This window comes from Neofelis nebulosa, chromosome 4 (genome assembly GCF_028018385.1).
Source record: "Neofelis nebulosa isolate mNeoNeb1 chromosome 4, mNeoNeb1.pri, whole genome shotgun sequence".
NCBI lineage: Eukaryota > Metazoa > Chordata > Mammalia > Carnivora > Felidae > Neofelis > Neofelis nebulosa.
In genome coordinates, this window is record NC_080785.1 from 39,978,724 (window position 1) to 40,000,337 (window position 21,614).

Below are 21,614 nucleotides of genomic sequence, written 5' to 3' on the forward strand. Positions count from 1 at the left end.
CATTTCTGGGTTTCCTATTCTGTTCCATCGATCTCTCCAATGTCTCTCTCTTTGTGCCTATACCATACTGTTTTGATCACTACAGCTTTGTAATTTAACTTGAAGTCCAGAATTGTGATGCTTCCAACTTTGCCTTTCTTTTTCAAGGTTTCTTTGGCAAATTTTAGGGTTGTTTGTTCTATCTCTCTGAAAAGCGTTGGTGGTATTTTGATAGGGATTGCATTAAATGTGTATATTGCTTTGGGTAATATAAACACTTTAACAATATTTGTTCTTCCAATCCATGGGCATGGAATACTTTTCCATTTCTTTGTTATCCTCCATTTCTTTCATCAGTGTTTTATAGTTTACAAAGTACATGTCTTTCACCTCTTTGGTTAATTCCAAGGTATTTTATTCTTTTTAGTCAGTTGTAAATGGGATTGTTTTCTTAATTTCTCTTTTTGCTCCTTCATTATTAGTATACAAAAGTGCTACAGATTCCTGTAGATTGATTTTGTATCCTATGGCTTTACTGAATTCATTGATCAGTTCTAATAGTTTTTTGGTGGCATCTTTAGGATTTTCTGTATCTAGTATCATATCATTTGCAAATAGTGACAGTTTTACTTTTTTCCTTACCCATTTGAATGTCTTTTATTTCTTTTTCTTGTCTGACTTCCAGGACTATGGCTATGATTTCCAGTACTGTGTTGAATAAAAGTGATGACAGTGGGTATAGTGTGTTGTTCCTGATCTTATGGGAAAAGCTCTCATTTTTTTCCCCACTGAGTATGATGTTAGCTGTGGGTTTCTTTTTTCTCTATTTATTTTTGAGAGAGAGAGAGGGGGGGGGAGACAGATTATCTCAAGTAGGCTCCTGTACATCAAGAGTCCTGTACATCCCAGGAATTAATCCCACTTGATCATGATGAATAATTTTTTTAATGTATTGTTTGTTGGATTTGGTTTGCCAATATTTTGTTGAGGATTTATGCATCTATGTCCATCAGAAATACTGGTCTTTATTTCTCTTTTTTTGTGGAATCTTTATTTATCTGGTTTGGTATCACAGTAATTCTGGCCTCATAAAATGAAACTAGAAGGCTTCCTTCCTCTTCTATTTTCTGGAAAAATTTTAGAAGAATAAATTTTAACTATTTAAATGTTTGGTAGAATTCACCTGTGAAGCCAGCTGGTCCTGGATTTTGTTTGCTGGGAGATTTTTGATTACTGATTACATTGCACTGCTGATAGTTGGTCTATTCAAGTTTTCTATTCCTGCTTCACTTTTGGAAGCAGGAAGGTTATATGTTTCTAGCAATTTATCCATTTCTTTTCATTGCCCAGTTTTTTTGGCATAAAATTTTTCATATTACAATCGTTTGTATTTCTGTGGTGTCAGTTGTTATTTCTTTCATTTGTGATTTTGAGTCCTTGCTCTCCTTTTTGTTTTCCTTTTTTTAATGAGTCTAGCTAAATGTTTCTCAATTCTTTTGATCTTTTCAAAGAAATTGTTCCTGGTTTCTTTGATCTGTTCTATTGTTTTTCTATATAATGTATTCCTAGTCTAATCTTTATTATTTCCTTTATCATGCTGGTTTGGAGTTTTGTTTGCTCTTCTTTTTCTAGCTCCATTAGGTGTCAGGTTAGGTTGTGAGATTTTTCTTCCTTCTTGAGGTAAACCTGTATTGCTATAATTTTATCTCTTTGCTGCATCCCAGAGATTTTGTACAATTGTGTTTCATTTTCATTTTTTTTCATGTAATTTTTTTTTTAATTTTTTTATCAACGTTTTTTATTTTTATTTTTGGGACAGAGAGAGACAGAGCATGAACGGGGGAGGGGCAGAGAGAGAGGGAGACACAAAATCGGAAACAGGCTCCAGGCTCTGAGCCATCAGCCCAGAGCCTGACGTGGGGCTCGAACTCACGGACCGCGAGATCGTGACCTGGCTGAAGTCGGACGCTTAACCGACTGCGCCACCCAGGCGCCCTTCCATGTAATTTTTTATTTCTTCTTTGACTTCTTGGTTGACCCACTTACTGTTTACTAGCATGTTATTTAACCTCCATGTATTTGTGCTTTTTCCAGATTTTTTCTTGTGGTTGATGTCTAGTTTCATAGTGTTGTAATCCAAAAAGATACATGGTATGACTTTGATCTTTTTAAATTTGTTGAGACTTATTTTGTGTCCTAATATGTGGTCTATTCTGGAGAATGTTCCAGGTGCAGTTCAAAAGAATGTGTAATCTGTTGTTTTAGGATGGAATGTTGTAAATATATCTGTTAAATCCTTCTGGTCCAGTGTGTCATCAAAGTCACTGTTTCCTTGTTGATTTTCTGTTCAGGTGATCTCTCCATTGATGTAAGTGGGGTGTTAGTGTCCCCTACTTTATTGTATCACTGCCAATTATTTCCTTTATATATGTTATTAACTGTTTTATACATTAGGATACTCCCATACTGATTGCATAAATATTTATGATTCTAATAACTTCTTGTGGGATTGTCCCTTTTATTATTATATAGTGTCCTTCTATATCTATTGTTACAGTCTTTGTTTTATAGCCTATTTTATGTGATTTGAATATTTCTGCTCTTTCTTTTCACATCCATTTACATGATAAATGTTTCTCCATCCCCTCACTTTTAGTCTGTATGTGTCTTTAGGTATGAAATTGGTTTCTTGTACACAGCATATAGATGTTTTGGTTTTTTTTAATCCATTCCATTACCCTATGTCTTTTGATTGGAGTGTTTAGTCTATTTACATTCAAAGTAATTACTGATATGTACTTACTGTCATTTTGTTACTGGTTTTGTGGCTGTTTTTATAGTTCTTATCTGATCCTTTCTTCCCTTGTTCTCTTTCATGGTTTGTTAGCTTTTTTGAATGATATAATTAGATTCCTTTCTGCTTGGTTTTTGTATGTCTATTATTGTTGTTGTGGTTTTTTTTTGTTTGTTTTTTTTTTTTTTTACTTTTGGTTACCTTAGGCATTATATGTAACATTTTCTGCATACAGTGTATATTATGTTGATGGTCAATTAAGTTTGAGCTCATTCTTTACTCCTCTTTATTCTGTTTTCTATGTCATTATTAAGGGTTTCATTGAGGTCCTACACTCTTTCCTCAAGTCCAGTGAGTATCTTTATGACCATTACTAAAGTAATATGCTTTATATTGAATCTTATCTCTATTTCATTTAGCTCTTTTACTGAAATTTTGTCCTGTTCTTTCATTTGGTATGTATTCCTCTGTATCCTCATTTTGTCTAACTCCCTGTGTCTGTTTCTGTGTATTAGGAAAGTCTCCTTCTCTTGAAAGTAAGGGCATTATGAAGATGTCCTGTAGTGCCCTGCATGCAGTATCCTCTGTTAAGCAGAATCTGGCTCTTCAGGGAGGTCTCCTGTTGTGTTGTGTACATCCTACTTATGTGGCTGCTCTACATGTGCCTTCAGTCCAGTTATCTGCAATAGCTCTATTTGCTTGTTGTGGGTCTCTTGTTGTTAGTGGGCCATTCTGGGGCTTCCTTGGGCTTGAATTGAATCAAACGAGCAGTTTCCCAGAGTTGCATTACCTCCAAACTACAGAATACTCTCCCTGTGTTGTCCCTGAGAAGCTTTTGTTGATGTTTGGGGCCTGCAATCAGACCAGATGTCTGCCCCCAGTCCACTGCTGATGCCAGAGTTGAACTGGTATATGTGGTTTTTTTCCCCTCTCCCTGGGGTAGGAGTGTCTTTGAGATGGTGCTGACCACTGTCCATGCTGCTTGCACACTGCCACCAGGCTTGTGCTGCTTTGGATGGACACTCGCCCAAGGCATGTTGGAAGGGGTAGTCCTACAAGAGACTGCAGTCACAGGGCACACTGTTAGCATGCCATCTGGAAATTGCTCGTGCTGTGGTGGTTCCTACAGGTGTTAGTGTTTCTAGGCTGGGGCTCAGGAGAGGGAAATGGTGCCCATGAACTCTTTTGTTCTTGGAGAAATCTCCCGAAGATCCCTGTACCTCTAGCACATGCTCTGAGAATAGTAAACAAATCTCCCTCCTGTATACTCCACGCATTTTTCAAACTGGTATTTCTATGGTGTATCTCATAGTGGCTGTTTGTTATGCTGTCTCTTTAAGGTCAGGGATTCATTTTCCTATTGCCCTCCTGCTCTCCCAGAATTAAGGCACTGATTTTAAAGTTCTAGGTCATAAGCCTCGCTAATTGTAAGAACTCAAAAGTTTAAGTCCCTCTGGTCTTCAAAGTCAGATGTTATGGGGATTCTTCTTCCCATTGCAGGTCCTCTATATCTGGGGTTCCTGTGTGGGATCTGTTCCTCTCCCTTCTCCATGCTTGTGGTATCCGTCCCTCCTTTGTATAGTTTCATGAGTCCATTTGGCCCCCAGCTGCATCTCAGCCCTACCTACCCTCTGCGATGTGGCTTCTCTGAATTTAGCTGTGGAAAGTCTGTTCTGCCAGTCTCTGGGTTGTTTTCTGGATTGTCTACACTGATGTAGGTGTTATCTGTGTGTATCGGAGGGATGTGGTGAGCTTGGGATTCTCCCATTCTGCCATCTTCCACTGAAGTCCAGAAAGCTCACTTTTTAAAAATAAGGCCATGCAGGAAACATATTCACTTATTTAAAAATCAGAAAATACAGTAAGACTGTAGTTCTCAAGCTTTAGCTTGTATCCCAGTTGTCTGGTAGCGCTGTGGAAACAGAATGCTGAACCCTACACCATAGTTTCTGATTAGGAAGCCCAAGGTCCAGCCTATAAATTTGCATTTCTAACAAGTTCCCAAGTGTTGCTGATTCTGTTAGTTGGGGAGCATACTTTGGGAACCACTGCCTTAAAAGCACTTAGAGATGACCTATAATTTTACCACTAAGGATAATGACATATTGATATGCATCCTTTCAGACTTTGTGTCCTGTAGGAAAAAACACTGTGGTGTGTGGGGGAGGGGGTGCGGTGTAGGGGTGGAGGGTGAGAGGAGAGGACCAATAACTATCTTGTCTTTAATAACCCAAAATGAGATTGTACTGTTCATCCAGTTTTATAATTGGCTCCTTTCATTTAATGTATTGTGTACACTTTTATTATGATTGTAGCTATATCATTATTTTTAATGGCTATGTAGAATTTCAATATTAGGATACATCATAATTTATATAAACTAATAACAGACATACCAGAATATATTTTTGCAAACTTTCCCTATCATTTACTTATAACCTGTGTGTCTCAAATAGTCTTCGGGTTACTGTGTAATTTACCCTTTACTGTAACTTCTGTAATGGAGGCTTGACTTTGAAAAATATGACTAAATATCTTTAATATTTTTTATTGATTGACTTTTTGCTAAGGACAGAATTAAAGTTAGTAAATTGGTGAGTATTAGGTTTTATTCTGCAGCACTTAGATGGCAAACATACCAGTATTCTTTGTAAAATTAACTGTCGTCTTTGTAAGCATACCATTTTCATTTTGTTCTTCTGTGACCACAGCTGTACATTTCATAAGTGGCAATGAGTAGTTTCTATTATAAATTGCTGTTTAACATGACACACTAAAATTTAGTAATATAAAACAGCCATTTTATTTTGCTCACAATTGTATGTATTAGGAAATTGGGAAGGACTCAGCTGGATGGTTTGTATCTGACTCATTTGGTATCCAGTGGAACAGCCAGTGCTGGATGATCCAATTCCAACAGAGCTGCAGTGTCCTTTGGCCTTTCTTTCTCTTTCCAAATGGCATTTCATGATCCAGGTGTCTCAGTGTGACTTGGGCTTCTCACGGCATGGTGATCTCACAGAGTTACACTTGTGACATGATGGTTGGTTTCCAAGAGGCAAGAAAAAAAAGCTTCCAGGCCACTTGAGTCCTATGCCCAGAATTAATTAAAGCATTCACAGGTACCCACCCCAACCAGATTCAAGCAGATGAAGAAATAGACTCTACTTCTTGAAGGAGCAGAGGGGTGGAAAGATTACGTTGCAGAAGAGCATTTGAATCGGGAGGTATATTTGTGGTCATCTTTGAAAAATATAGTGTGCCACAAGTTGGTTGTTTATATAAATAAATAAGAACTATTTATGTATATATGCATTGAATACATCAAAAAGTGCAAAATCTTAAAAATATCTAAATTTTAAATAATATTATGAAATATATGCCAAAAATTAATAACAGGTTCCTTTGTCAGCCATACACACCTGGTAGCTCCTTCTTAACCTAGTCTTATCTAAGTGAATGCCATTTTTTTTTTGACATTCTACTATTTGGATAAAATGTTACATTGAGTTCTTTAAAGAATAAAAGATAAATTAGACATGATTCTGCCTTGGAGGACTTTATAGTAATCTGGAGCAGATGGGGCATAATATATAATTATAAATAAAGTAATGAGAAACATGTAGATTTGGGAATGGAAGGGAGTAATTTTATTAAGGCTTATGGAAAATGTCACTGGATGTCAAGGGATGGGTAGAATGGGGATACAGAGATGATGATGAATACTTAAAGGAACAGCAGGAGTAGAGACATAAATACAGAGTAACCAAACAATAATTATGGTCATTTCAGTTTGATTGTAGTTTAGAGCAGTAGTGCTCAGGCTTTGGTGGGCATTCAAATCACTTGGAGAACTTGTATGGAACTTGTATAGTGTACATGGTAAAAGAATCATGAGCAAAAAGAATAGAAAGATCGGTAGTGGGCATAATATTGTGATGGATCTTGAATACCAGGCTGCATATCTTTTATTTTAGTAGGAAGTGAGAACTATTAAAATGTGTTATTTAAGAGAATGACCTGATTGAAGCCAAGCTTTAGAAAATTAATCTGGTACCAGTGAGTATAGCAGTTGAGGCAAAACAAGGTTGGAATTAGGGAATCTGGCATAAAGGTTACTGAGTTCATCCAGGGAAGAAGAAATCTTAACCTGTCCCTTGATGATGGCAGTGTGAATGGAAATCAACGTAGGTATTCAAACAAAGAAGAACCTGGCAACAAATTTGATAAGAAGATGGTGAAGCACAGACAGAACTCCAACTATGGGCTAAAGGTTGCAGTTAAAGCTGGGCACGAGGGAGATCCCCAGATTGAGAAGCCAGGGTAAGATCCTCATTTGGGAGAATAGATGAAAAGCTGGATGTTGCGTACTTCTTCTTTGTGTGATAAGGAGGATACCTGCCTGAGGATGTGTAGCAGACCACTGAGAATCAGATCTGGAGGTAAATGGTCAGGCTATAAATAGAGATTTGAGGGATTTTGGGCAGAGTGTGAGTTGAAGAAATGGCAATGGATGAGTTCGCCAAGGGAAAGCATATAAAGAGAGGATTTAAAAAATCTGAGGGAATACCTACATTCAGGAAACAGATGGGCGATGATGAGTGAGCAGAACTTTACAGTTTCTTTGGAGCACTAAGAAGAGAAGTAAGGTAGTCATTAGGGTGCCTTTCTAGCAGAGGGTGGTCAGCAGGGTTGAATATTGCAGGGGAAGATGGAGACTGAAGACCTTCCCTGGAAATGTTAGTGATCTTTAAAAACACAATTCTGCTGAACAGTGAAAACAGATGCCATCAGGGTTTAAGGACTGAGTCAGTGGTCAGGAACTGGAACCATTTATAATGCTTTAGTTTGCTAAGAAAATTCATACTTCCAATGGACCTTTTAACTGGTATTGTGGAGCTGGGAGAAAATCAAGAAAATAATGCTCATTTACCTAAAAGCAATTTCTTTGTGATCTGTCAGATATGTAATTTAAAACAACACAGAGTCCTCCATTCTTTTTGTTCTTGTTGTTCATTACTGCAAATGCCTTTACCAGAGGCAGAGGTCTCTTAGGGATGTTACCTTAATCCAAAGGATTTCGTTTTTATTGAGCTCATCTTGGTACATAGAAAAACTCCTTCAAAGTTCAGCTCTGCATCAAAAATGAAACGTAACAACAGCCATGTTTTATTGCTGTTGGAGATAGAATTCCTAGGCAGAAAATTTATTAGGACAAGACTTCTTACAATCATTTCTATGCTTATAAATCAGTATCACAAGCTAACTGAACAGATTTTTTTCTCAAAGGCATTACTCCTAATTGGACACCATTAACAGTTAACAATGGGATATAATATATCGTAGCTATTTTCAATACCTCATTTTCTTAACTCCTGTTATTAATGTATTACACCTCAGGCATCATCTGTACCTGACTTACTGTGGGGCTATCAGAGCAGTTAATGTGCAGCAGGGCTCTGTGCTATATTAGTGCAGACTTTACACCCCTTAATTCTCATGGCAACCTTGCAGAGCTGATATTCTTGTTCCCATTTCGACAATGAGAAAAGACTGAAAGAAGTCAACTTACCAGAGATGATATAGCTATTAATTTTTCTGAGTCTAAGTCCCTATATGGTTTTCTGACCCCAAAGCTTCTGCTCTCTACACGGTGCTTACTGATGGCTCCCCACTCTTCTTCCTTGGACCATATGTACATCATGATATTCCAGGAACAGGGGCAGTGTGATGCTAAATTATCAGTGTTATTGATGATTAGAGACAATCTCTTGTGAGTCTCAGACTAAAGAATAAGTTTGGGTTGATCAGTCCCCCACCCCCACCCCCTTGAGTTAAAATTTCTTTGAAGTAATGAAGCAGTTGTCTTTTCAGGTTACTGAAGACACAGAAAAGCCAACAGGAAAAGAAAAACACTTAAAGGAAATGGAAAGCTAATTGGAACCATAGTTTCCAATGTCAGTTAGTACTAGATGCAGTGGGCTAAATATGGCCAGGAATTTTCATGAAGAGATTTCATCCAAGGGCAGTATCTACTTCTGGTGCTTTGTGCATACCTTATTCCTCTCCAGTTTGTTAGAGGAAATGACTGATGACAGTTTCCTAACAGTGGGAGGGTGGCACATGGCATGCATGAGGACAAGAGTGCCAAATCTGTTGAACATTCATCATTAGCCAAGCCTCTCTTCCTCTCCATAGGGCAATAAGTGTTCTACCCAGCAGTGTGACCATAAGGCCTAAGCCCTCCTCACTCTTCAGGTTGAGGACCTGACAATTTAATATTATCCATGGATTTATAAAGCATCGGGAGTTTTAGTAGTAAATATCAGCTTACTGCACTGTCAAAATTGTTTTATAAAAAAATTTTGCTAATTAGCATCAGCATTCAATTATCTGAGTCAGTGGAGTCAAGTCATGTATAATCCATAGCAGTGGATAATCTCTAGATAATTTGTAACTTTGCACTGGAAAAAATTAATTTGTCTCTGTTAAATTTTCCTTAGGCTGTTGAAGTTATCAACCTTTTCCCAGGCATAGATGCATAAATGTAAAGAAAAAAGATACAATTTAGAATTACTTAATTGAGGAAATATCAATTTGGAATATAGAAATTGTAATAGGTTTTGTCTGTATCTCTTTAGGTTCTCTAGGCTCAGGAAGGAGAACTAAGAGCTGCAGTTTTAAAGGTGATTTACAACTATTTCCTCTCCTAAGCTTTGCTCTGTTCTCTCATGCCTAATAGCAATGCTCACCTTTTTACAGCTGAGCATAGGACTCTAACTGCACCGAAATCTCACAAGCTCTGGTCTAGGGGTACATGTGTTACTGCTCAAGGAAGTTTATTTTTACATATTAGCTGATAGCCTTCTAGCATTATCTTTGAATTGCTGCATTCCCTCAGGTGGCTGTCCTGAGCACTTTTACTTTCTAATTCTTCTCTAGGAGAGCACTTTAATTCCCACAAGTACAGCCTGATGATGATTCCTAGATCTCTATGTTCTGCTTCACACACTTGGCTGAACTCTCACAGAGACTTGTCAATTGCACGCAGGATGTGTCCCTGTGACATTCAATAGCAATCTCAGATTGAATAATACAAAAGTGAACTCATTGTTTCTCAAATCTGCTCCTTCTGCCATGATCCCTCTGCTATTAAAGGAATTACTATCTTTCCAGGCAGGGGAGAAAGCAGTCAGCTCCACGATCCCTTCTTTTCTCAGCCCCCACGTCCAATCAGTTGCCAAATCATATCCGATCTGAATCCACATTGTGTCTCGTTTCACTTCTATAATCCATATATTTTAAGCTTATTTCTGTTTTCATGCCGTGGATTTAGAACACGAGACAGTGCCACTTCAAAAAGCTCATACCTAGTAAAAGAAACATAACAAAATAGATTATCAATGGACGGTATGATAATTATTAGTTGCCATTAACTAACTACCGGTTGCCAAGGCTGGGAGGAAAAAGTGGAAGCCTTCCGCATCCTGGAGAAAGTGACATGAAAGTTAGATGAAGGAGATTGATGTAGGTAAAGAGCAGAAGAAAGCCTTTCAGAAAGTGGGAAAAAGTAGTATGTGCAAAGATACAGAGATGTGAGAGAGGAAGGCCTTTTTAAAGAGGTGTTAAGAAAGATCCAGGTACACATTAAGTGCCAAGAGATAAAGCAGAGGTACATTTATGAAGGGCTGTGTCTACTGTGCTATGAAATTGCAATTTCATTCTCAAAGTAGCCTTTCTTTCCTCTTCCTTTTGACATGATCATATCTCTTGTCAGCCCTCTTGTAAAAAATCTCCTGACTGTTCTCTTGGTCTCTGCTCTTGCCTTTTCTTTCCTTAGATTGCAGTCAGAGGTGGCACCCCTGTTCGATTTTTGAACAGTCTCTTTCCTAATCCTTCACTGGCCTATATTTCCAGATTACACTCATCTTCTGCAACCTCCACTTCTGCCAGACACATCCCATGGATCAAGCTTGTGACAACTGCCTTTCCCTCTTAAGTTATAAACTCCTCAAGGCCAGAGTCTGTGGCTCATCCATCTTGGTAGATTTAAATTCCATGTCCTATGCTTTGTACACAGTAGGCTTTTATATATCTGTTGTATTGAGTAATAGGAATATACTTTAGAATCTTGCCACATTTCTTCATTTTTCAAGCTCTTTTATACACAATGACATAACTGCATTGCTGTAATAAGCACCAGCTTTCTTGTCACTGTCAACAAGTGTTCCTTACAGCCCAGTGGCTCCTAACATGTCCTGCTGCTACGTATCAGCAACAGTTCCCAAACAGAGTGGCATGGATGTGTACAAGCCTTAATGGGCAATGTTTGCTTTTCTCTGCAGAAAATGAAAGGTCTCACTTTTCCCTGGGGTAAAAGCAGTTTTAGGAAGCACTGATGCAGGGCCCCTTGCCAACCTTTGCAATTTCCAGGACTCTACACCTCATTTCACTGACAGGTGTGTTGAAAAGGGCTTGGAACTAGGAGTCAGGGCTAGGATTTGCATCCCACCCTAACTAACTGGGTACCTGTAGGCAATATTTCTGAGCCTTGATTTCCTCACCTGTGGAATTAGGAATTAGACTTTAATTCCAAATATCCTTATCAACATTCCTTCACCAGTACTATCATGGTAGCTTACCATGCAGAAGATACCAAATCACAAAGCCATCCTGACTTCCTTTTTTTCATCCTCATTTAAGCAGAAAAGATGCTATTAGAAGGATATTGAATAGTCCACTGAATGGATGGGATGAAAACTAGTTTTCAACATAAGCTGTCCCTATGTTTACACAGGAGCAGGGTGATGAGTTTGGCAGTTGCTGTCACTGGATACTTCCTGGCATTCATCCCTCTGCCAGTAACTCTGATGTTTCTGTGTCTCTGCATCACTCCCTCCATCACTTCAGAGTTCCACATGAGGGCATCCAATTGGCTGAGCCCAGAATAGATCCTGTAGAAAAAAAAGCACAATTGAGGACATAATATTTAGAAAAGATTATTTAAAAGGCATGCTATGTATCGAAGCTTCTAGATAATAGAAGTTCCTATCGTTGGAATAAATTAGATCCTGAGATGACATACAAGATTGCATTGCCTTAGTCCCTTGCAGAATAACATTCACCCAGTTTCCTGTAAGGTGAATCCTGTAAGGTCCCTGGGGGAAGCTACTGCAGTGACACTGTCCATTATGATACTTAGAGTATCCTGTCACAGACCTGATGTGAGTAAAGTTTGCAGAAATTTAATCAGGGAAAAACTTTCCTCTTGTCCTATAAGAGCTGTGTGAGTTAGCTTGTTCTTCTCTTCACATTGACTCTCAGATAGCCAAGAACCAAGTGTGGGGCTTTCCACAGCAACTGCCTTCCCCCTAATAGCAGTCACTTTTATTTATCTTCTTTTGTTCCTGGTTGTTTATTTTGTAAAGCTCCTCACATTCTCTTTGAAAGAGAGAATAACAGAGAGGTAGGAAATGGGGAGAGATGGATACTAGCCACCCAGTGAACAGAACCATGGTGGTAAAGTGGCTGCATCCACCATAGGAGCAGGCCTGGGAATGGGTATCTGTTTACCTTGTTGTTCCAAATCCTCTTACCCATGGCAAACTGGTCTATCCCTTTGGCTGCCTTCCCACTTGATACAAATATGGTTTAAGACAATGTCAACAACAATAAAGACTTCCACACCTCTTCCCTCATGTATTTATATGAACTGTTTTATCTCCTACATAAAACTAGCATGTGGGTGGAACATCAGCTACTAGAGAGTGCACAAGTAAACAATGAACTATCAGTAATGCCATCCATCTCCTGTGGATTATTGTGGATACTATGAGTTGCTAACTATCCAAATGATATTCAAGTATTTCATCACCTGCTTAATCAAGCTGCAAAATAAGGAGTTAGACCACTTCAACTCCAGTGATTTGATTATGTGGTAAAGAGAGTAGTGCATAAACATTAATCTTGGGAAATTAATTCATGAAAATTAGCTGAACATATCCCTAGAGGCCTGTTTTGTATCTATTTTTGCATAAAATGTTGAACTAACTACTTACTGAGGGGTCTTGGGGGAACTAGAATGATTATGCATGATTCTGTAGTTATCTAGAGAGAATCATGAAGAGGCCATGAAGTGACCTGAAAATGCATTCTGATTAAAGCTAAGGCTTGAACAGGAAAATTGCTTTGAAATGATTAAAGTTAAAATTGTTGGTAATGAGGGAAAACACTTGTCCTAGAATGAGGAGTTTAAATGAGAGAAGCTCGTTTTGAATCTTTTGTAAGGCATATGGCTTTTACTTTTTCATTGAAAAATATTGGGTTGTCTCAATTTGAAATTCAGTGGAGGGCAAGGAGGACTTGGAGAATGTTCTAGATAAAAATATGACAAAGGAGGGGCGCCTGGGTGGCGCAGTCGGTTAAGCGTCCGATTTCAGCCAGGTCACGATCTCGCAGTCCGTGAGTTCGAGCCCCGCGTCAGGCTCTGGGCTGATGGCTCGGAGCCTGGAGCCTGTTTCCGATTCTGTGTCTCCCTCTCTCTCTGCCCCTCCCCCATTCATGCTCTGTCTCTGTCTGTCCCAAAAATAAATAAAAAACATTAAAAAAAAAAATATGACAAAGGATTGTCTTAAGTGGAAATCTTCCCTCAGGAGAGGGAAATTTAGTATCTTTTAGAATCAGTCCAAATGCACCCACTCAGTGGAGCTTTCCTAAGTGTTGGCCAGAGTACTCTGCTTGGGGTACTTGGCTCCTTTGTATGTCTACCATGTCAGGTATGGTTTATTGAAACATCCATCCTTCCCACCAGATCATGAGATCCTAGGGGACAGAAATCATCTTTATTGTGTGTATTTCCAGCATCTATCAGGGTGCCTGTCCTGCTCAGAACTAAGCCCATAACTCTGATTACCTTTATTCTCCTTGGCAAATATTCACCTTTGGAGATATTTAAAGATATTAGTATTGTATCTCAAATCTTGAAAGGCAGATGTATTTCAAAATTCAGACTTTTCAGATGTTGGAAAGGTGGTATCAGTGTCTATAAACAGTGTCTATAAACAATGTCTATGCCATATGTAACAATACTTGCAGCATAGTCTGGGAAGTTTCTATAATCAAACACATTAATTGTGCGGCAAAAACGAAGAGGCTATTGTAAAGTTGTAATAGGCATAGGGGTGCATATATCTTTCTGAATTTGTGTTTTAATTTTCTTTGGGTACATACCAAGAGTGGAATTGTGGGATCATACAGTGTTTCTATTTTTAATTTTTTAAAATTTTTTTAATGTTTATTTATTTTTGAGACAGAGAGAGACAGAGCATGAATGGGGAGGGTCAGAGAGAGAGGGAGACACAGAATCTGAAGCAGGCTCCAGGCTCTGAGCTGTCAGCCCAGAGCCCGACGCGGGGCTCGAACTCACAGACCGTGAGATCATGACCTGAGCCAAAGTCGGACTCTTAACCGACTGAGCCACCCAGGCGCCCCTCTATTTTGAATTTTTTAAGGCACCTCCATACTGTTTTCCACAGTGACTATACCAATTTACATTGCCACCAACAGTGTATGAGAGTTCCTTTTTCTTTACATTCTCACCAACATTTGTTTCTTCTCTTTTTGATTTTAGTTATTCTGATAGGTATAAGGCAATATCTCATTGTGGTTTTGATTTGCCTTTCCCTGATGATGCGTGATGTTGAACATCTTTTCATGGGTCTGTTTGCTGTCTGTATGTCTTTTTGGAAAAATAACTATTCAGGTCGTCTGCCCATTTTTAAATCAAATTGTTTGTGTGTGTGTTGAGTTGTACAAGTTCTTTGTATATTTTGGATATTAAGCCCTTATCAGATATATCCTGTGTAAATATCAACTCCCAATCAATAGGTTGTTTTTTAGTTTTGTTGATGGTTTCCTTCACTGTACAAAAGCCTTTTATTTTGATGTAGTCCCAACAGTTTATTTTTGCTTGTTTTCCCTTGCCTTAGGAGACATACCTAGAAAAATGTTGCTACAGGCCATGAACAAAAAGAAATTACTACTGTGTTCTCTTCTAGCATTTTTATGGTTTCAGGTCTCACATTTATGTCTTTAATCCTTTTTGACTTTATTTTTGTGTATGGTGCTAGAAAGTGGTCCGGTTTTACTCTTTTGCATGTAACTGTACCATTTTCCCATCATTTGTTGAAGAGACTTGTTTTATCCCCATTGTATATTCTTTACTTCTTTATCATAGATTAATTGATGATATGAGTGTGGGTTTATTTCTGGACTGCAGAATTATTTAAAATAGCCAAAACAAGGAAGCAACCCAAGTGTCCATTGGTAAAGAGGATGTAGTGTGTGTGTGTGTGTACATACAGTAGAAGTTTATGCAGCCATAAAAAGGATGAGTGAGATCTTGACATTTGTAAAAACTGGATGGACCTATAGGGTATTATGCTAAGTGAAATATGTCACACTGAGAAAGACAAATAGCATAGGAATTCACTCATATGTGGACTCTATAAAACAAAATAAATGAATGCAAACAAATAACAGAAGCATCCCTATAAAGACAGAGAACAAACTGATGGTTGCCAGAGGGGAGGCAAGTGGGGGGTAGGCAAAATGGGTGAAAGGGAGTGGGAGATACAAGTTTCCAGTTAGGGAATGAATAAGTCATGGGAATAACAGGTACAGCATAGGGAATATAGTCAATGATACTGTAGTCGCATTGTATGGTAACAGATGGTAGCTACACTTGTGAGCATAGCATAATATAGAGAGAACTTGAATCACTGTGTTGTATACCTGAAACTAGTGTAACGCTGTGTGTTAACTATATTCAAACAAATTTTTTTTCAATTAAAACGGCCACTTAAAAATTATGAATAGGCACACAGCATGAAATAAATAAAGACTAGAATTTTATAACTGTTTAGGTCAGGTCAGGTTTTGCTACCAGAGAGTTACCAAAAAAATAAATAAATAAATAAAACATGATTTTAGGGGGAGCTCTTTGACTTTTGGACTTGCAATAAGATATTGTGGTCCAGTGTTACATCTTCAGGAAGGAAGGCCTTCTCATCTCAGGGAAGTATTCCTGGGTATAAGAACCCTTACTCTTGTCAGTTCAGGGAGGAGGGAGAGAATAGTGCTGGGGTTTTCTGGATGGTTACATGTTCTCATAACCAGCATTGCTACCAGAGTCCCTACAAGAAGGGGTGAAGGAAGTGTGCCACCACTGCCTCTGTGCCTTTGCTGTTTCTCCTCAGCTTTAACCTATTTCTTCTCTTTTCTAGAGCCTCCTTTTGTGTTCTGCACAATTCTTTGGCAGACCCCCATGTTCTTTATTCACTTAAACAACCAAAGCTTTGCTGTTATTTGTCTTTGAGTAGATCCAAGTCAGTGATTACTTTAGAAAGGGAGCAGTCTATACGCATGTTTACCTATTCAATATGGCACGGATAAGAATCTTAGAAATGTATGTGGATGACAGGCCAGTACTATTCTCTTTATGACCCTTGAAAAATCCGTATTTGTTAATACGTGTTTAAAAATAAAGTAGGTAGTGTCATTTCTATCTTTCAGTCTTTAAAAATAGCCATTTCATAACATTTTTTTAAACTGCAATGGCTTATCTTTGAATATGATACTTGCTTTTGTGTGTATTTACAAGAAAGGTCACTTCTATGCTATCTGGTAAAGGAATTATATTCTGCTCTTTTCACACCATGCTCTTCTCCACCCCCACCTTTGTCTTTTAGGTTGTTTTAAAGACATGCCTTTAGTAATGTTGCTGTTGATGTCCAGTGTTGACATTCACAAAAATGGTGACTACAGAGAGTGGGGTCAAAAAGGCAAATCTCTGCAATGTCAGGACATCCCTTTCTGTGGAGCAGAGTACTATGGACACCCGCTATTGATCTCACTCTGTTTCTTCTCTGAGTAAAGAGTTGTTACATCCAGTACCTGACTGCATTGAGTTTTCTTTGGTGACTCTGATACCAAGAAACAGTCGGTGAAGTGATGGACTTCTGCTCCTAGTGATTAGTATTGTGATAATTTAAGCTATCATGCAATTGGAGTCCCTCCATGGGATTAATTAACTGGTTCATGGTGCCCTATTCCTTTGGGATTGATAACTAGGGCATGGTACTCTGGTACCATTTGCAGCATCGTGTTGAATGCACAGTACCAAAGCAGAGGCTGTGAGTGAAGTCCCGTGTTTCTCTGCAGTCACCTGCTCTTTATGTGCCACTCACATCCCTGGTCTCCATAGCAGTTAAGACAACATCTTTCTTTGTGTTACCCAAATCCAGAAAGAGTTGACAAACTCTGTCAGTGCAGCACGGAGAAGTGTCACCTGGATACCACCATGAGAAGATTGATGGTGATGTTGTATTCAAGAAAATTTTTATGTGTGGAGGAGGACAAATAGCAAGAATGGTGGTCTATTACCCAAATAACCAGTGGGACTCATCCCAGGGGTTTGGGAATCATTTATAAGTTTCTCTCCTCCCTAATATCATTAACTTGGTTTGGAAGTAAATGGTGGTCACCAGATGCAATCCAAACCAATTTTCTTTGCCTGTATAATATATTCAAAAAATTCATACAATGCAGTAAATAGGTTGTAAAATTTAAGTCTAGGCATTACATGTATGTGTTTTAAATTACATACTGTATCTTGAAAATAATTTTTTGAGACTGAAAGAACCATACCCCAGTTTTTTGGTAGCACTAGTTTATGGTCAGTCTGTTGTGGCACATCATCTATGAAGCTCTCCTGTCACTTCCTACTGTTTTCTGAAAAACTTTGGATGTCTCTCTTTAGGTAGGTTAGGGAGTTTCCTTGATGTCCAGATAATAAAATATAGCATTTCCAGATTTAAGCTTTCTTTACTCAACATTCACTCATTCAACAGATATTTACTGCTGACAAGTATTTCATGATCTTGTCCAAGATATTATGCTAATTTCTAATATAGAAAAGGTAAGATATAGGCTCTGCTGTCAGAAATATTATAGAACCTAGATTATAGACCAGGAACTGGCAAACTATGGCCTTTGGATGAAATTCAGCTTGGTGCTTTTTTGTTTTTTACTTTTGTAAATAAAATTTTGTTATAACAAATCTTAGAGTCACTTCTATATTGCCTGTAGCTGCTCTGTGCTACAAACCAATGACAGTTGAATACTTGGAACAAAGACTGTATAGTCTGTAAGCCTAAACAAGTTACCTCTGGCTATTATAGAAAAAGTTGGCCAACTATTGCTATAGACATGGAAACATAATTATTAAATAATACCATAAGAGAAGCAGGACATTACAGGGAGGAGCAGCATGAATTTTTAACCACACCTTTTTCAAATCCTGGTTCTATCATATACTAGACTCATAACTTTCAGCATAAGGCTTACTATTTCTAAGCCCAAGTATTCTTTTCTGCAAATGAAAATAATGCCTATTCCTCAAGTTTAATATAAGGAATAAGAGAATGTCTATCTGAAACATTGTGGATATAACTATAGTCATTAAGTGTTCCCTGTCTCAGAAGAAGGGGATGACCATGTGTCCTGGAGACATATGTATGACTGTTGACCCAGCATAATTATTAATAGCCTTCTTCACTCTAAAGTTTCCCAAGTCGTATAATATATTACATGGTCAACACTATGCCTAGAGATTTTTTAGAATTTCAATTCAAATATACTTGACAGCATTACATTAGTTTCAGGTGTACAATCTAGTGATTCAACAGTTGTATACATTACTCAGTGTTCATCACTATAAGTGTACTCTTAATCCCTTTCACATATTTCACCCATCCCCCCAACCCCCCCTCTGTTAACCATCAGTTTATTCTCAAGTTGAGTGGTTTTTTTGTTTCCCTCTTTTTTTGTTTTGTTTCTTAAATTCCATATATGAGTGAAATGATATATTTGTCTTTCTCTGACTTATTTCACTTAGCATTATACTTTCCAGATTCATCCATGTGGTTGCAAATGGCAAGATATCATTCTTTTTTATGGCTGAGTAATATTCCATATATATATAAGTGTCTTCTTTATCAATTCATCTATCAGTGGACACTTGGGCTGCCTCCATAATTTGGCTATTGTACATAATGCTGCAATAAACATAGGGGTGCATATATCTTTTTGAAATAGGGTTTTTATACTCTTTGGGTAATACCCAGTAATGAAATTCATGGATCATAGGGTAGATCTACTTTTGATCTTTTAAGAAATATCCATGCTGTTTTCCACAGTGGCTGCACTAGTTTTCATTTCAATGGACAATGCACAAGAATTCATTTTTTCTTCACATCCTCACCAACACTTGTTTCTGGTGGTTTTGATTTGATTCTGACAGGTGTGAGGTGATAGCTCACTGTGGTTTTAATTTGCATGTACCTGATGATTAGTGATGTTTATGTGTCTGTTAGCAATCTGTTATGTTCTCTGGACAAATGGATATTTCTTCTGCCCATTTTTCAATTGGACTATTTGTTTTGGGGGTGTTGACTTGTATAAGTTTTTTATATACTCTGAATACTAACCCTTTATGGTCTATGCCATTAGTAAATATCTTCTCCCATTCAGTAGATTGTCTTGGTTTTGTTGATTGTTTTCTTTGCTGTGCAGAAGCTTTTATTTAAAAAAAATTTTAAATGTTTGTTTTTGAGAGAGCACACGTGGGGAAAGGGCAGACAGAAGGAGACACAGAATCCAAAGTAGGCTCCAGGCTCTGAGCTGTCGGCACAGAGCCCAAGTGGGGCTTGAACCCACAAACCGTGAGATCATAACCTGAGCTGAAGTCAGATACTCAACTGACTGAGCCACCTAGGTGCCCCAAAAGCTTTTAATTTTAATGTAACCCCAATAGTTTGTTTTTTGTTTCCCTTGACTCAGAAGATATATCTAGAAAAATGTTACTACAGCCAATGCCAAAGAAATTAGAGCCTGTGCTCTCTTCAGGATTTTTATGGTCTCAGGTCTCACATTCAGGTCCTTAATCCATTTTGATTCTGTTTTTGTCTATGGTGTAAGAAAGTGATCAAGTTTCAATCATTTGCATTTAGCTGTCCACTTTTCCCAGCACCATTTTTTGAAGGGACTTTTTCCTATTGCATGTTCTTGCCTCCTTTGTCAAAGATTAATTGACCATATAATCATGGGTTCATTTCTAGGCTCTCTATTCTCTTCTGTTGATCTGTGTGTCTATTTTTGTGCCAGTATCATACGGTTTTGCTTATTAGACCCTTGTAGTGTATCTTGAAATCTGGGATTGTAATACCTCCAGTTTTGGTTGTGTCTTTAAAGATTGCTTTGGCTATTCAAGGTCTTTAGTTCTAGTTCTGAAAAAATTATTTTGGTATTTTGATAGGAATTGTATTAAATCTGTAGATTGTTTTGGGTATTATGGACATTTTAACAGTATTTATTCTTTCATTCCATGAGCATGGAATATCTTTCCATTTTTTTGTTTTGTTTTCAATTTCTTTCCTCTGTGTTTTATAGTTTTCAGAGTACAGGTCTTTCATCTCCTTGGTTATGCTTATTCCTAGGTATTTTATTATTTTTGGTGCAATTGTAGAGGAGATTATTTTATCTTTCTGCTGCTTCATTATTAGTGTGTAGGAAGGAATGTAACTGACTTCTGTATATTGATTTTGAATTCTTTACTGAATTCATTTATCAGTTCTAGTAGTTTTTGGGTGGAGTCTTTTGGGTTTCCTGTATCTAGTTTCATATCATCTGCAAACAGTGACAGTTTTATTTCTTTTTTGGCCATTTGGATGCCTTCTATTTCTTTTTCTTGTCTGATTGTTGTGGCTACTACTTCTAGTGTTGTATTAAATAAATAAAAATGGTGGGAGTTGACCTTGTCTTATTCCTGATATTAGGGGAAAAGTTCTGAGTTTTTTACCACTGAGTATGGTGTTCACTGTGGGTTTTTCATATATGTCCCTTATTATATTGAGATATATTCCCTGTATACCTACTTTGTTGAGGGTTTTAATGATGAATCAATGTACTTTGTCAAATTCTTTTCTCTACCTATGAAAACAATCATATTTTTTTATCCTTTCTCTTGTTGACACATGTATCATGTTGACTGATTTGCAAATACTGAACCACCCTTGTATCCCAGATATAAATCCCAGTTGATTGTGGTGAATGACTTTTGAAATGTATGTTGGATTCAGTTTGTCAGTATTTTGTTGAGGATTTTTCCATCTATGTTCATCATAGATAATGGCCTATAGTTGTCCTTTCTCGTAGTATCATTATCTAGTTTTGGTATCAGGGAGAAAGCTGGCCTCCTAGAATGAATGTGGAAGGTTTCCTTTCTCTTCTATTATTTGGAATAGTTTAAGAAGAATAGGTATTAACTCTTCTTTAAATGTTTGGTAGAATTCACCTGTGAAGCTCTCTTGTCCTGGATTTGTTTCCTGGGAGTTTTTTGATTACTGATTTAATTTCATTACTGGTAGTCAGTCTGTTCAAATTCTTTATTTCTTCCTGCTCCAGTTTTTGGAGTTTATGTTTTAAAGAATATATCCATTTCTTTTAGATTGTCCAATTTGTTGGCATATAATTTTTAATAATCTTTTATAATCTTTCATATTTTGGTTGTTATTTCTCCTCTTTAATTTGTGATTTTGTTTGAGTCCTTTCTCTATTTTCTTTTAATATATGCTCTCATATTTATTATTTTCTTACTTCTGCTGGTTTGCGTTAGTTGTTTCTTTTCTAGCTCCTTCAGGTGTAAGGTTGTTTTCTGAGATTTTTCTTACTTCTTGAGGTAGGTCTGAATTGGTATAAACTTCCCTGTGAGAACAGCTTTTGC

At 37.6% G+C, this 21,614-nt stretch overlaps 1 protein-coding gene and 1 long non-coding RNA gene across 9 annotated transcripts in view; one reads left to right on the forward strand and one right to left on the reverse strand.

Moving 5' to 3' along the window:
* The window catches only part of IMMP2L (inner mitochondrial membrane peptidase subunit 2), an 896,430-nt gene that overhangs the window by 862,851 nt on the left and 11,965 nt on the right, over positions 1-21,614 (forward strand). The gene's annotated exons all lie outside the window — the stretch shown is intronic.
* The window catches only part of LOC131509131 (uncharacterized), a 212,720-nt gene continuing 201,073 nt past the window's right edge, over positions 9,968-21,614 (reverse strand). The window contains exon 3 of the long non-coding RNA XR_009260303.1: positions 9,968-11,727. This is a non-coding gene — a long non-coding RNA (uncharacterized LOC131509131). The remainder of the gene's footprint in view (positions 11,728-21,614) is intronic.